This window comes from Thermobia domestica, chromosome 18 (assembly GCF_964235325.1).
Source record: "Thermobia domestica chromosome 18, izTheDome1.hap1.1, whole genome shotgun sequence".
Classification (NCBI taxonomy): domain Eukaryota; kingdom Metazoa; phylum Arthropoda; class Insecta; order Zygentoma; family Lepismatidae; genus Thermobia; species Thermobia domestica.
The window spans coordinates 54,556,677-54,571,436 of NC_137471.1; the positions used below are offsets into that span (position 1 = coordinate 54,556,677).

Genomic DNA, 14,760 nt, shown 5'->3' on the forward strand with positions numbered 1-14,760 from the left:
ACAGTTTCTGGAATTAGAAATAGGGCCTGTTGATTTTAGAGAGTCCTGGCTCTGAAACTATGCACTTTTCGCAATAGTTCCATATGATTTTTTTCTCTTATTTTGAGGTGAGGAATCACCTCTTACAGTTTGTTCGTATAGTTCATTAACACCCCGTATATACGTAGGTATATTATCAAATTAAGCCATTTTGCCGAGTGTTCGGTCTTTTTTTTAAATCTAAATCTGGTTACCCTATTTTAAAATTACTAATATACTATATAAATATTAGTATAGTGATATCAAAAATTTCTAAGGACAAATCAAATACACACATTAATAAAAATTTTTCATGAGGATACTGTAATAGTCAACTACTTGAATATTGAACTATGCAACTTACCTTTTTAAGATTTGTGCTAACAGCTTTCGCTTTATTCTTTGCCTTCAACGCTCGGGCACCAGCTAATTTAAATACAGGGTTGTTTTGCTTTTTCTTATCCAATTGTCTTCGCGGCTTTCCCATAGTTGTCTCAGTTCAAAATATCTCACCTATGAGAGACAAACAGAAAAAAAGAAAGTCATAGTAATAACTAGTTGTATTATAGGCTTACATACAAATAACATTTTTTCGGTACAGACAGGGCTGGATCCAGGATTGTCTGGGGGGGGGGGGTACCAATAACTACCAAACTAACCAATCATACTGAAACTCTTCAAAGTGACATGTGACAGTATTCTTTAGCCCTGACAACGCTGACACATAGAACGGAGGGGGGGGTATTATTTTAAAGAGGGTCGCATGTGGAATGGAAGACAAAAAATGTCTTTCTGCTCCTACCTTCTGTATTCTTTCCTACTTTAAAAATGTTATATTGTTTTGCTTAGTGAATCCTTTTGCTTCAATCTTCAGAAAATCAACTTAAACTTGATTTTGCAAAGCTCTGCTTTCTTTTAAGCCCCAAATGAAAATATGATGGCAGAAAGTTCCGGAATGTGTTGCTATTTTCACTGCTACCTTTTCATTTTAGATAGTGTATATTTGCAACGAAGGAGGGTTCACGTGCACCTTTGCACCCTCCTAAATACGGCCCTGGGTACAGAGTATGTTGTTTTTCCACATAGGTAATAATTTATAGAGGACAATCGAAAAAAACTGGTGTAAGGTATTAAATTTTAAGTATTACCCATCTAACAAGTTCGTGAGTTTGTTTTGTGGGGTCACTGCTGTGTGTTTATATGTTGTTATTGGTTGAAATAGTCGTCGGAAGGGAAGGTATGAGTGCTTTTTTGCATTACTTTACAGCATGGTCACAACATATGAGCACTAAATATACACAGTCCATTTCTTGGTTTGTTGTTATAAAATACAGGATGAGTCAAAAGTCTCTCACTACCTCTTATAAAAAAAAAAATCGAATATAGATAGCCAGAATTGGTAATCATAGGAACAGGTTAGGGCGAGGGGTAATCTTTATAGTGCGTGTTAGGTGAACGGCTACCATCTTGCTGTCTGCCATTTTAAATCTCACTTACAGAAGTTTAAGTAGGAAGGGGATCATGTTACCGGTATATATGAAACAACGATAGAATTTTAAGAGAAACTCAATAATGTATTCAGATTTAACACAATTGAAATAACTTTGAACTTATAAGAACATAAAATTCAAATACATAGCTATCTTATTTCCAGCGGTGTTGAATCACGCCATTAGCCAAAATCGACTGCATCGAGATTACCAAGATGTAAGGTGATAGAAGTGTCCGTGTTATTGCTCATGATTTCAATGGAAGTCATCCTCAATTCAGTTAAGCACGTTGCAGTGGCACAATTACCTACTGATCAAGTTCGAAGAGAGAGATAGTCAAGGCAAGGATCAGGTAGGCCTAGAACTGCAACTGACGAATGCACAGCTACAAATGCACCTGTTTGTGTCTAACAGGTGCATAAATTTGCTGAAGTGAATATGATTACATTTCATAAATAGCAAAATGGCAAATAATACATTTGCTACAAGGTTGACTTACCAGTGCAATTCGAGCGACCAAGCAAGAAAAAAAAATAAATGGAAAATGGTCATGAATAAATTGGTTATTACTTTAATGTAGGATACAAAAGCTTTAAAATTTTTATGTTTGGTATAAAACAGTTTTTGGCACCTCAATTTATTAGCGGTATGCCCTACCAGTCCAATTCGACCACCGCATTTCAACACACAATGCTATAAATTTACCCTGAAACATTTGTCTACTACTTGTGGGTCCAACTTTCAGCTTCAGTTTGCAGATTATTCGCCAACTCAGAACCACTACGGTACATATCAGAGATGGCCATTTCACACTTGAGCTCACTCTGGCTCAGGCTCATTATCCTCAAACGGACTCGCGCTCACTAATCTTAATGGGCCTTATGCAGAGTCGTTTTGACGTATGATTAGCGTCATACTAAAGGACTCACCACTGCAGGAGACATATGTTAGGCGAGCTATACACTACGAGATCAATCCTAGGAAATATCTTAGGATTCATCTTCGGAAAAATGTTATGACATATCTTGTAGGAAATCCTACCCTTTTTGTGCCATACACGTGAAAAGTTTTCCTGTCTGACCGTATGACATTTATCAACATTGTGAAATAGTTCTATTTAATAAAAGTACAAAGTTGAAGAATTACTATGCTAACCATACTGCACATCCCACTGATATTAATAATAGGCGTTATATTGTTATATGGGATACCTCTAAAAAATGTCAGAAGGGTGCTGGTATACTTTTGGCGCACCACATTTACAAATAAAATTTAGAAGATTTACAAGTACAATTTAATACTTTGCATGAAAAGACGTATTTATAAGGTTCAAATTTCTGCAAACAACATAATTAAATACAAAGTAATACAGCTGTATTTTATGTTTACAATTGTAGGGTTACTAGTGTAAAATAATTATAAATGTTTTAACGACGGATAAAATAGGTTAGAGACAATGTTGAGCAGAAAGAGTCCAGCAAATTTTACTACCAAATGTTACAATTTCGGTAGTTTCTATTTACATTAGTTTAGTTTAGGCTGGTTCAGGTTAGTTACGGTTATGTTACGTTAGAGTATATTAGTATATGGCTCCAGCTAATTTTCAAAAAGTAATAGAATTTCGCTTACTTCTATTGATATTAGGTTAGTTTAAGTTTGTTAATTTCGTTAGGTTAGATTTGGTTAGGTTATTTAGGTCTAAGTACTTGCATCTTTCATTTCTCCTGTAAATTTTGTATGTTTTGCCTACTTCTGGACACCTTCTGCGAAACGTTTATCTGAATGCATATGAAAGATCACCGGTGATACTATTTTCCACCATCGGTTTATTTATGTGTAGTTTACAGAAGCTATAGTTTATGTTTACAAGTCTAGCGCTACTACCACGATACCGTGACAATTGCTATTCAAACTCGTATCATTGCCGAAACCCACTAGTTTTCACTACATTTTCTGGCAGGCCTGCTTCCTTCGCTCGCATCCCTTCACTGACGCTCGGGCCCCGGCTTCGCCCTGTTCTGACTCGGGTTAGATAGCATTCGTACTTTCCAGAGGCCACCTAGCACAACTTAGTTTGCGTTTATAGCACTATAGTTTTTATATTATATATCAGCACCCCGTAATTGTACGCAAATCGTAGAAGAATTGTAGTTTAACAACAATTGCTTTTCATAGTCCCCTTGAGGAATTTTATCTATGCTATGTGAATAATTTTCATGTCGGTCAACGCAAATCATTTAGGAAAGAGTGATAAATTATAATTTTTCAACAATTATTTCGAGTGGTACACCTAAAGTAAACCTGCACGATCAGAAGATACCTCATCAGTTGTGTTTTCACTTTCCCTCACCTGATGTCGCTTAAATCGAAATCTTACGAATTTTCTTTCTGAAATAGAGCGTGCTCTAAACAAGAGAAATCTCATAGGATCGTTCAGAACACAGGAAATGACATGCGATCTGATGCCATACACGTTGAGATTTTGACTCTAGGACAAATCGTAAGAGATTTCCTAGGACCTATCCTCTAGTGTATAGCGCGCCTTAGTCGAACTCTCTAGTATTGCACTAATCATGCGTCAGAACGACTTCGCACAAGGCCCAATGTGACTAACACTAGCTTAAACTCGAACACAATGGTGCGTTCGGATTTCCCCCGTTCGGAGACTTTAAATACATAGGAAGTAACAGTAGTAATAAGACAATACTGGTAACTCACGTGGAGAACGATAGAGATATGTTTCCAGGGGAGTGGTGGAAATTCCCCCTCGAAACACCATCTGAAATCATCACTGCTCGCACTCTACAATTAAATATAGAGCTCCCAATACTCAATAAGCCTCGCGCTATGTTGTCCTCTTGTTCTAGCTCGCTATCCACTTATAGCGCCTATACTTACAGTACACACGCTCGCGCTTATTTAGTGACGGACACGCGAGTTGGGACTAGTGCTGTTAAATTTATTCGAAAAACCTTTATTTGGATCATTATTCAAATATTTTCCTGCTGTTATTTGAATATTTGATGATTCGAATATTAGTTTTCAACATTAGAACAATCATCTGTTATTCGAACAATTGTTGAATAATTATTCATTATCCAAAACACTTCTTCGAATATTCGAATAACGCATGGAGCTATCGTTTAGAGAATAAAAACTAAAGAAACCTAAATAAACAATAGTGAGCCCTAAACAAATGAGTACCGCAAAAGATTTAACAGGTGTCTCGAATAGGTCGGCTGCTAAAATTGTATCCGCTGTTTTAGAAGATATGAATTTACTGAACAATTCTAACCAAGACAAGGTAGTAGATAAAAACAAAATCCGTAGGAAACTAGCAAAAAAAGAAAGAGAAACAAAGAAACCGTCTACAGTGTAAAGCTACTAATTTTAAGGGTCTATTTTGATGGCCGAAAATACCAAACTATAGTTCTAATTGACAATTACAGTAGGCAAAACACTGAAGAATATGCGGATTATATCGATTGGTCAGAAGTAATAGTAACGAAACCTCCAATTTCGGCTAACGTATCAACAGAAGAACTAATCGAAATGATTGTGGAAAAGAGGAAGTTTCATAGTTTGTCACTTTCCCCTTCCACACACAGGCTTTGGAGAGGTGTGTAGAGGTAGTAACAGAATCTTCTTCAGAAGTATGCGGTACTGTTGCACGAGACGGACGGTTATATTCGCGAAAACTGGAAACACGAAAGTATCTACCAAGCTTCGAACATAAATCTCAATATTTTGTTCCAAGATTCAACTAAGGAGCTTTAAGAGGAGGGTGGGTGGGAGGAACTCGCTCTGTAGCCACATCCAGTGGTGTGTTCTGGGCTGGTTTGGTGTTTGTTGGTTAATTTTTCAATCTTACCTTATGTATTTGTGTCCGTATTTTATATCTACTAAACACCAATCAGAGCTGCACATCAGATCAGAACATTTAAAATCCTGGGGTCAAGTTAAAGTATTAGGAATCTTAACCAATTTTTTATACATACTTAAAATAATGGTATATATTTAAAAAAAAACAAACAAAATAACACTTTTCGGAGTCGGACCCGCAGGGTCTGGTGAAATATTTTTATCTATCTCTGTTTTGGGGAAGAAACATAGCATTATACAACTTTTGCACGGTACTCAAACTTAATTTTCTGAAAACAAATATTTCAATAATAGTTTCACTACTCATAACCATTTTTTTTTTCAGCATTAACGTTCTTTCGGGCTCCTGTGGCCCGGTTAATTATCTTTTTATCCAGCTCTGTTTTGGCGAGGAAACATGACATTATAAATTTTGCACGGTACTCAAACTTAACTTTCTAAAAAATATATTTCAATAACATTTTTACTATTCTCAACTATTTTTTAAAAAAAAAAATAAATAAACGTTCTTTAGGACCCCCGGGGCCCGGTTAAATAACTTTTATTCCGGCTCTGTTTCTGTGAAGAAACATAACATTATACAACTTTTGCACGGTACTGAAACTTAACTTTCTAAAAATATATTTTAATAATATTTTCATTGGTCACTACTTTTTTTTTTTTTTTTTCCAAAATGAGCGTTCTTTCGGGCCTCCGGGGCCCGGTTAAATATCTTTTTATCCGGCTGTATTTTGGTAAGGAAACATAATATAACATTTTACAACTTTTGCACGGTACTCAATCTCAATTTTCTAAATTAAAAAAAAAAAAAAAAAAAAAAAAATCGGCCGACCCTACTAAGTAGTCCGTATTTCTAATAATAGATGTCAGCACTAGTTTAGCATCAAGAGCCACCATGCGGCAAACAAATGAGCACTGATCAAACTACCAGAGATAGTTTTCTATTCCTGAATAATGATTAGGCGTTTACTTTCAGCATTTTTTTTTTTTTATTATTATTATTTATTTATTCATTTGATAATCTGAATGGAAGAAACGAATAATATATTGCATGTACAAAGTGCGGCTGAAAAGTTCGGTGAATGGTTCCATATATTAAAAACTGTGCTAGTTAGGGTGAGGCATATACACATTGAGAGACATGTCAACCAGCACCTCCTATCGTGCAAATCACTTAAGTGAAGCAGTACTGCACTTGCAACCAAATTAACAGTCAGTGTGAGAACTGGTGTCATTGCAAAATGGAGCAAAGCTTTAACATGAAGTTTTCCTACAAATTAGGGAAAATGGCAACAGAGACTCACGGATTGTTAGTGCTAGTGTATGGTGTTGAAGCAGTGTGCAAAAAGTGTGCATTTGAGTGATTTAAACGCTTCAGAGACGGAAAGAAGCAAACTTGGATGGAAACGTTTTGAGATTCCATCGACATGTCTGACTGGAATTCGCAGTTTTTGGAAACCATTAGGCCTACAGGAGATGAGACCTGGTGCTACCAATATGATCAGGAGGCTAAGCGACAGTCAATGGGATGGTGATCATCGTCTTCCCCACCTCCTTCCCCCCAAAAAGTCGGCTGACAAAATCCAAGATTAAGACGATCTTGATCACCTTTCTCGAAATAAGGCCTTTATCCATCATGAATTTCTACCCAAGGGTTAAATGTCAACGCAGAAGTTTACGAGGGAGTTTTGAAATAGCTGCCCACAACGTATCCGGCGGGTTTGGCCAGAACTGTATCGGAGTGGATTGTGAAATTTCTCCACGACAATGTTCGTTTGCACACTAGGATCCGCGTGCTCAACTTTCTTGCTCAATGCAAGGCAACTGTTAATACCTCCTTATTCTCCAGATTTTGCACCGGCAGACTTTTTGTTTCCCCGCTTTAAATTAGCCCTAAAAGTTTTACGCTTCGCAGACGTTGCGGATATCCAACAACGCGTGACCACGGTGCTTCGAGCGATTCCATAAGACACGTTTGCTGACAGTTTCCAACAATTTTACAACCGATGTCAGAATTGGGTTGTAGCTAATGGTGATTACTTCAAAGGTCAGTAAAGGCATTTTGTTCGTAACTCTTGTTTCCTTTATTTTCTGAGATCACTTACCGAACTTTTCAGACGCACCTTTTATTTCACAATATCAATAATGCATTCTAAAGGAAACGAAGCGAGGCTATACTATGAAATAATGGGTAAACTAAATAAAAGGACAAAGAATATTACTCGGGAAGGGGAGTGAATCACAATTGAGTGGGAAATATTTCCTGTCATACATAGAAGAAAAATTTTCCTACCAAAAAACTTCACATACTGCAAAGTTTTTACCTTTGACAATCGCACATGGCACCGATATTATATATAAAAGTAAATAAAAATAAAATGAAGTCAGATTTTTTGAGGTTTGAATTAGAGCCTATCATAAAGAAAGATCTCTCTCATTCCCTTAAAAAATTCTCGCGTAAGTTCAAGGTCATGTAACACGTGTTCTATTCACCATTCCTATTAGGAAGATTGATTTGATTTCACAACCAATTAGGCACTACTTCGTCCTCTGCAGCAAGGTAAGTCCAGAAATTAAATGAAATCTTTCAGTTTTGTGTCCCATCGTTATCATTATGCCGCGTAGGCTACGGAACAGTGATGATGAGAATGAAGAAAATGGGATGATACGGGAGAATCCCTAGAAAAACCCAAGCATACGATATTTGTCCACCATAAAGAGCACTTGGCGCGAGCTCTGATCAAACCAACAACTCCAGCACCAGAGCTGAGCGCTCTACCATTGAGCAACCATGTGCCTCTCTCAATCGAGTCTGTAAAAATCGTACGGTTAGATACCCATTTACGTATTTAAGTGATAATTTGAAAGCTAAACAAAATGAAAAGTTAACTAGCTTCATTCCTTTTATATTTATAATATTTATTGACTCCTAAAATAAGTACACGATAATATTTTCATGATGCACTAAAACAAGTATTGTTTCTAAAACAAATTCATTCAGCACCAACACGCAGATCTACTATTTTAGTACGTAGACTATGAATCATACGTGTTCCAATCGAATCCTGGTACAGTACAACCTCTTTTATCCGGCCTTTGTTGATCCGATCTCCGGATAATCTGGATCAGATTTGTAGGCATTTCAGAAAACAGCTGTCGACACACGCAGTTGCTGCGCACCAGCTGATAAACATCGTCAGCCCAAAAAAGCGTTTGCATAATCGTGCTTCAGATTCAAACGCCACACGTGCTTGAAACAAAAGACAGTGAACCAATTCTTTTTTTTTTTTTTTTAACTGAAAAGTTATCGTAATAAACGGTAAGTTTGCTTATCGGGATTTAAGGATCTGTTTTGCTTATTACCCATACCACCCTGATTATTCAGATTTTCGATTTGCCGCAGTCTTTGGTTTTAGTTGGATAAACGGGTTGTACTGTATACTATGTCGAAGATGCGTTTACAAACATTTTGTCGACGAGGAAGTTGCAAAATATACATGAAGTTCTGCAGTCTACCGCAGACCGAATTCACTGAACCCCCGTGAATGTTGTCCGCTTTAAACCTACCCTATATGACTTGACAATAATTGACTCCTTACTACTACTACTTATTTTATAATTAGTCATTTGAATTACAAGTGTAACACTTACATAATTGTCTGTGGTTTCGTATGTTTGCTACCACAATAGCATTTCAACGGTAAATCAATTTAAAACCTAGTTCAAGGATTTTCATTCGTTTCCTAAATGCTTGCAAAAAAAAAAAAAAAAAAAAAAAAAAAAAAAAAAAAAAAAAAGTAAACATTAGTCAGATAATATTAAATTCCGAAATTGTAAAGTGCACTAAGTTTTTTTTTCCTCCATAATAATTTGAACACAAGCGGCGCAAACAAACGATTCGAAACTGTAAATTCCTCTCGTCCTTGATACAATATGAATAATTCTTTTGTACGTATAATGTGTGTGTGTGTATGTATGTATGTATATGTGTGTGTTTGTGTGTGTAGAGAGAGAGAGAGAGAGAGAGAGAGAGAGAGAGAGAGAGAGAGAGAGAGAGAAACAACCAAATCCCTGCTTTCCTCATACAGCGTGATTCAAAATGATGTGAACGATTACAACTCCTTATAACTTTTTTATTAATCATCCAAATAGCTTCAAATCTTACAGTTAAATGCTAAAACTCTTCAAGTTTTCGTGATTAAAAAATAAAAATAAAAATAGTACATCACAAATGTTCTATGTGGGCCCCCTGTGTTACCCTGCATACATCTATTCGGTATTCCAATTCCGCCCAGACCCGTTTCAACATGTTTGCATCAACAGTTTGCACTGCAGCAATGATGCGCTCTTTCAGTTCATTCACATCTTGGGGTAGAGGGGGTTTGTAGACAATGTCTTTTAGATGTCCCCACAGAAAAAAATCGCAGGGGGTTAAGTCTGGTGATCTTGGTGGCCAACGTAGAAGCTGATGATCATTTTTACCTGACCGCCCAATCCAGTGGTGTGACAGTCTGTTGTTGAGGAAATTTCTGACATTGTGATGAAAGTGACATGGAGCTCCATCCAATTGATAGATGAAGTTTGCACTGTTATGTTCGAGCTGTGGCATAAGCCACGTGGTAAGCATTTGTAGAAATCTTTGTCCAATCACAGTTCCTTCGTCAAAGAAGTTACGGACCACAAACTTTCGAAGATGAAATTGCACAAAACACATTAGTCTTCGGTGAATCACGCACAATTTCACAGATTTGATTAGGCTTCTCAGTTCCCCAAATGCGAACATTTTGTTTATTCACTCTTCCTGTCACATGGAACGTAGCCTCATTACTGAAACAAAGTTTGCCCAAAAAATCTTGAAATGACTCACAAAGTCTTGCGACACGTGTGATCATTAGGTGTTAAGTGTTGTAACAACTGCACTCGATACGGATACATCTTTAAATGTTTACGCACTACACGCCAAACAGTTGTTTGAGGCATTTGAAGCTCTTTACTAACTCTCCTTGTTGACTTTTGTGGGCTGCGTTGAAAACTGGTTCGAACCCTTTCGTCATCTGCCTCAGAAGTGGACGGCCTACCGGGCGATTCTTCTTTACAAATGCATCCCGTTCTGTTGAGTTTGTCATACCACTTACGTATGGAGTTCTTTGATGGTAGATCTTTATGAAATTTTGTGCGGAACTCGCGTTGACCACTAACAACTGACCGACAAACGTGAAACTATAAAACTCAAAATGCTCTCTCTGCACCACAGGCAGCCATCTTGGAACTAATCACTCTGCTACCTAGCGGATAATTTTAAACTACTACGCTCGTTCCAAACAAAACTTGAGGATAATATTGAAAGTATTTTCATAGAGATTTCATTGTTGATAGAGTATTATCACTTATAGAACGTTTCCTTATCGTTCACATCATTTTGAAAATCAAATGAAATGAAATCTTTGAGTTTTACGTCCCACGATTATGCCGGTTAGGCTAAAGGAGACGGTGATGATGAGTGATGAATGAAATGGTGGAATGAATAAAGTGGGAGGAAACGGGAGAACCCCGAAAAAACCCACGCACACGGTGTTTGTCCACCACAAAGTCCACTTGGCGGGGGCTGGGATCGAACCCGGGACCCCAAGCACCAGAGGTGAACGCTCTACCACTGAGCCACCGCGGCCCCTCACATCATTTTGAATCACGCTGTATTGGGGACGTCAGCAAGCCACAGAGCTTAGATTCCGCCCTTTTTCCTCTTTTCCCGTCTGCTGACAGAAACGGATTTTTTTTTAAAAAGAAGAAAAATGTATGACTGATTACACTGTGCGTTAAGAGCAGGCGTTTCAAGGGTGGTTCTGAGACAGATCACTGCTAGAAAGAGCCAAACCAGAGCACGTGAACAGAGTAATATCAAGGATCATGGCTTATACTATGTTGCCCAATCTTTCAGACATCAATCAGGATTGCGAACTTTGTATTAAAATAACTATTTTTTTTTTTTTTTTTTGTTCGGTCGTTCCTCAATCGTATACAGAGATAAATGACCACCTTTCTCTTAGATTTTTTTTTCGCATTAATTGAAAAGTTGGAAGCAAAAACAAGGTAGGTCTGTTTTACATATATTTGATAATTTCATTTTGTATTTGTTTATAGCAAATTTGATAATTTCACTCATTTTAGCAGGAAAAAAACACTCTACAATGTGCGCAAGAATCATGCAGATCCGATGATTATATTCAGTGTTATAATGTAAAAGATACCTACATACAATGTTCGTCGTGAAGTTAGAGCAAGAAGCAGAGAGTTCTGGTAAAATTTCTAAAAGTGGACATACCTGGTTCTTGCGTCCAACCCTTTAATTGGAAAGCATGTGATTTTGTGACTAAATTATACAGCTACCCCTCATTAAACTGATCTTGTTTTTCCAGGTATAGCTGTACAATTAACAGTTACGGAAATTATACGAAGGGGGTGGTTGACATTCGTCCTCTCTTGTCTTCAGTTATCTCAACAGTTGAAAAAAAAACTTTGGTTCATTCCAATTTTTATTTTCACTTCCATTTACCTACGCACATCCCCATTTCCTGTGCTTACTTCAATATCAAATATACGTACCTTCATCTTCTACAGACAATATTTACTTTTAGTTGCTTTTGTTATAAATACAGATTCTTCAAGTTCATCTCGTGTACAGCTGAATGTGAACGCGGTTTCAGCACCAAAAATCTAACGTTAACTAGCCAGAGTAACTATTCAGACGCTTCAACATTATAACCAAAGGATGTGTATAATATGTAACAATACCATGTACTCTAATACGAGCAACTCTCGCTTGCTTGTAAACTTTATCTGATTTTTTTTTTTTTTCTGAAACCCCTTCGAAACTGTTTTAACTTAAAACTGTCTTTTTAGTTTAACTATACAAAATAGAAATTGTTCCCTGTTTCTATCTTCATAACCATTCGAAAAATTTTTAGAGGGAGGGAAGGAATTAACCTTTCCAGGGATTAAAGTTTTCTTCTTAAGGGAAATACATTTTTGTCAGCGGGGAAAATATCTGGTACCACTTCGTCAAATCGCACACTGAGTAGACGGGTATTTGCCAGTGGCAGCTGGTAAAATGAATGAACAACACGAACTTAATTGCGAAGAAATTGGCATGACTATAGGCATCCACCAATTTGGTCTCCATCTGGAAGATTTCGTGCAAGTTTTAAGTTTCGTTAGTCAGTGATGTGATGGTGAAATGGAGACAAAAGAACATTATAAAACTACAATCTCGACCAGGAAAGCCGACAAAGTGACCCATCAGGATCGTCGATGTCTCCGATATATATCAATTTCTAATTTTTCGTTAGCTTCTTGCAACGTTCATGTTTCTTCTCCGTACAGCATAATACTCAATATTGGATGAATATTTCTTGCAATTCTTAATTTAGCGGTGTATATAATATGCCTTTCTTCTTTATAATCTTCAGTTAATTTTTATACTTCTTTAGTACTTTACATTTTACACCTTCAATAATAATGCTTACCTATATACCTAGAACTGGTAGCCTGTTTTGCTTTCTTCCCTCTGGTTAACCTTCCTTCCTTATTTTTTTTCCCGCTCACATCCTTTTTCATTATTCTTGTAAATCATTGAATGTTCTTAATCTTTGGCTTACATGTAAATTCCTTCTGTGTATTCTAGATTTCAAAAAGTTCGAAAATCCTTTAGTGCCCCCATCAAAATTTCATAGTTTCCTAGTTCGTTAAAAGGCGTAGAAAGAAGAAAAGGATTTGAACGAGCGTTTATGTAAATTAAGAAATACTACACGCATTGCATTTATTTCACTTTTAACTCTCTCATTTGTCTATCCATATTATCGTCTTTTCAACACCAAACTTTTTTTCTGCAAGCGATGTGAAATTAATATTATTCCTTTACATTTCCTATAGACTCTGCTGAATTATGTCAATCAAATCTGTCAAAGTTCTAGGGGTATATGTTAATGAAGATTAAACATGGAATACTCATGTTGAATACAGTTCACTGTGCTTTGCATTACGTAGATTTTAAGGCAGTTTGTGCAAGGAAGCTGTCATATCCTTATACTCAAGGTTTTTTTTTTTTTTTTTTTTTTTTTTTAATAATAATAAACTATGGTGTTATATTTTGGGGGAGTTCAAGAATAAGTGTTAGTACATTCTGAATCCAGAAAAAAAATAGACTAATGTTTAATAATGCCTCAACGATCCTCATGTAAAAACGTTTAAAAAAATATATAAATTATTGACATTACCTAGTTTTGTATGTAATTGAACACAAGGTTCTATTTACACCAGCAAATACGATTAACTCACACAATACTAGACAAAATTGTAATATGTATATCATCCAGCAGAACTATGCAAATTTTAGTAGAACTGTCTATATGAATTGTATAAAATTGTATAACAAATTACCGACAAAATATAAGGACATCAATGAAAAACGGATATTCAGAAATACTTTGTTAAAATTAGTGTTAGAAAAAAGTTGTTTTGTTCAAAATTATCTTACTGTGATAACGTAGAGAATGTAACCATATTTGACAACTGAAAAGCTTAATTGGAGAATGTCCTCATCTAGTAAGATCTGAACAAGCAAATAAATATGAATATATAATTTTGCATCCGATTTAGTTTCCGTTGGAAGCTTAACCGTCCGTAAGATCTTATGGCAACATTCTTTTCTCGCATATTTGATTAAACATTCAGAACATTTCCAATTTTCCTTCTCAATCCACTTCTTAATCAACTATATGTATAGTATCTATTTTGTTGCTTTTTTGCTTCATTTTTGCTAATAACTTCTTAAAAACTCATCTTCAATATCACAAAACCTTGTTATTTTCTAATATCCAAATGATTCTTTCTTTCATACGTTCTCAATGCATCTTTTCTAGCCTTCCTGAAGTTCATTTCGCTCCCGAAAAACCTTTCTATCTTTAGTATCCATGTTGCCATGATTGTTTTACTTTGCTTCATTTCTACTTCCATTAGATTTACTTCCCAATACATTACTTTTTTTTTTTTTTTTTTATCCTTTCTACTTCATCTCTGTTATGTTTCGCTGCTTTGCCGTTTCTCTTCTTCGTTTGCTGTCCAACTTTCTATAGTATTTGTTTCTACAGTTCCTATTCTTTTTTTTTTTTAAAAAAAACTGAGACTTCTCGTCTTTTATCCTTTAACGGTACTCTACAGTTACCCCGACTTGTTGAAGTTCGAAATATGTTTCATTATCGTATCTACTGGGTGTATCAAAAGTTTGGGCCCTTAGGCCAACTCCGTTATGAGTAAATACACGAAAACGAAAAGAGAAGAAAATTAGAAAAAGGTAGTATTCGATCTAAAATTG

General features: G+C 36.2%; 1 protein-coding gene across 2 annotated transcripts in view; it reads right to left on the reverse strand.

Annotated features, from left to right (window-relative positions):
- Nucleotides 1-393: 393 nt before the first annotated feature.
- LOC145675935 (tRNA (guanine(37)-N(1))-methyltransferase) overlaps nt 394-14,760 on the reverse strand; it is a 39,358-nt gene continuing 24,991 nt past the window's right edge. For both annotated transcript variants that reach the window (XM_081746749.1, XM_081746748.1), the window contains exon 3: nt 394-531. The gene's annotated coding sequence lies outside the window, so the exon portion shown is untranslated. The remainder of the gene's footprint in view (nt 532-14,760) is intronic.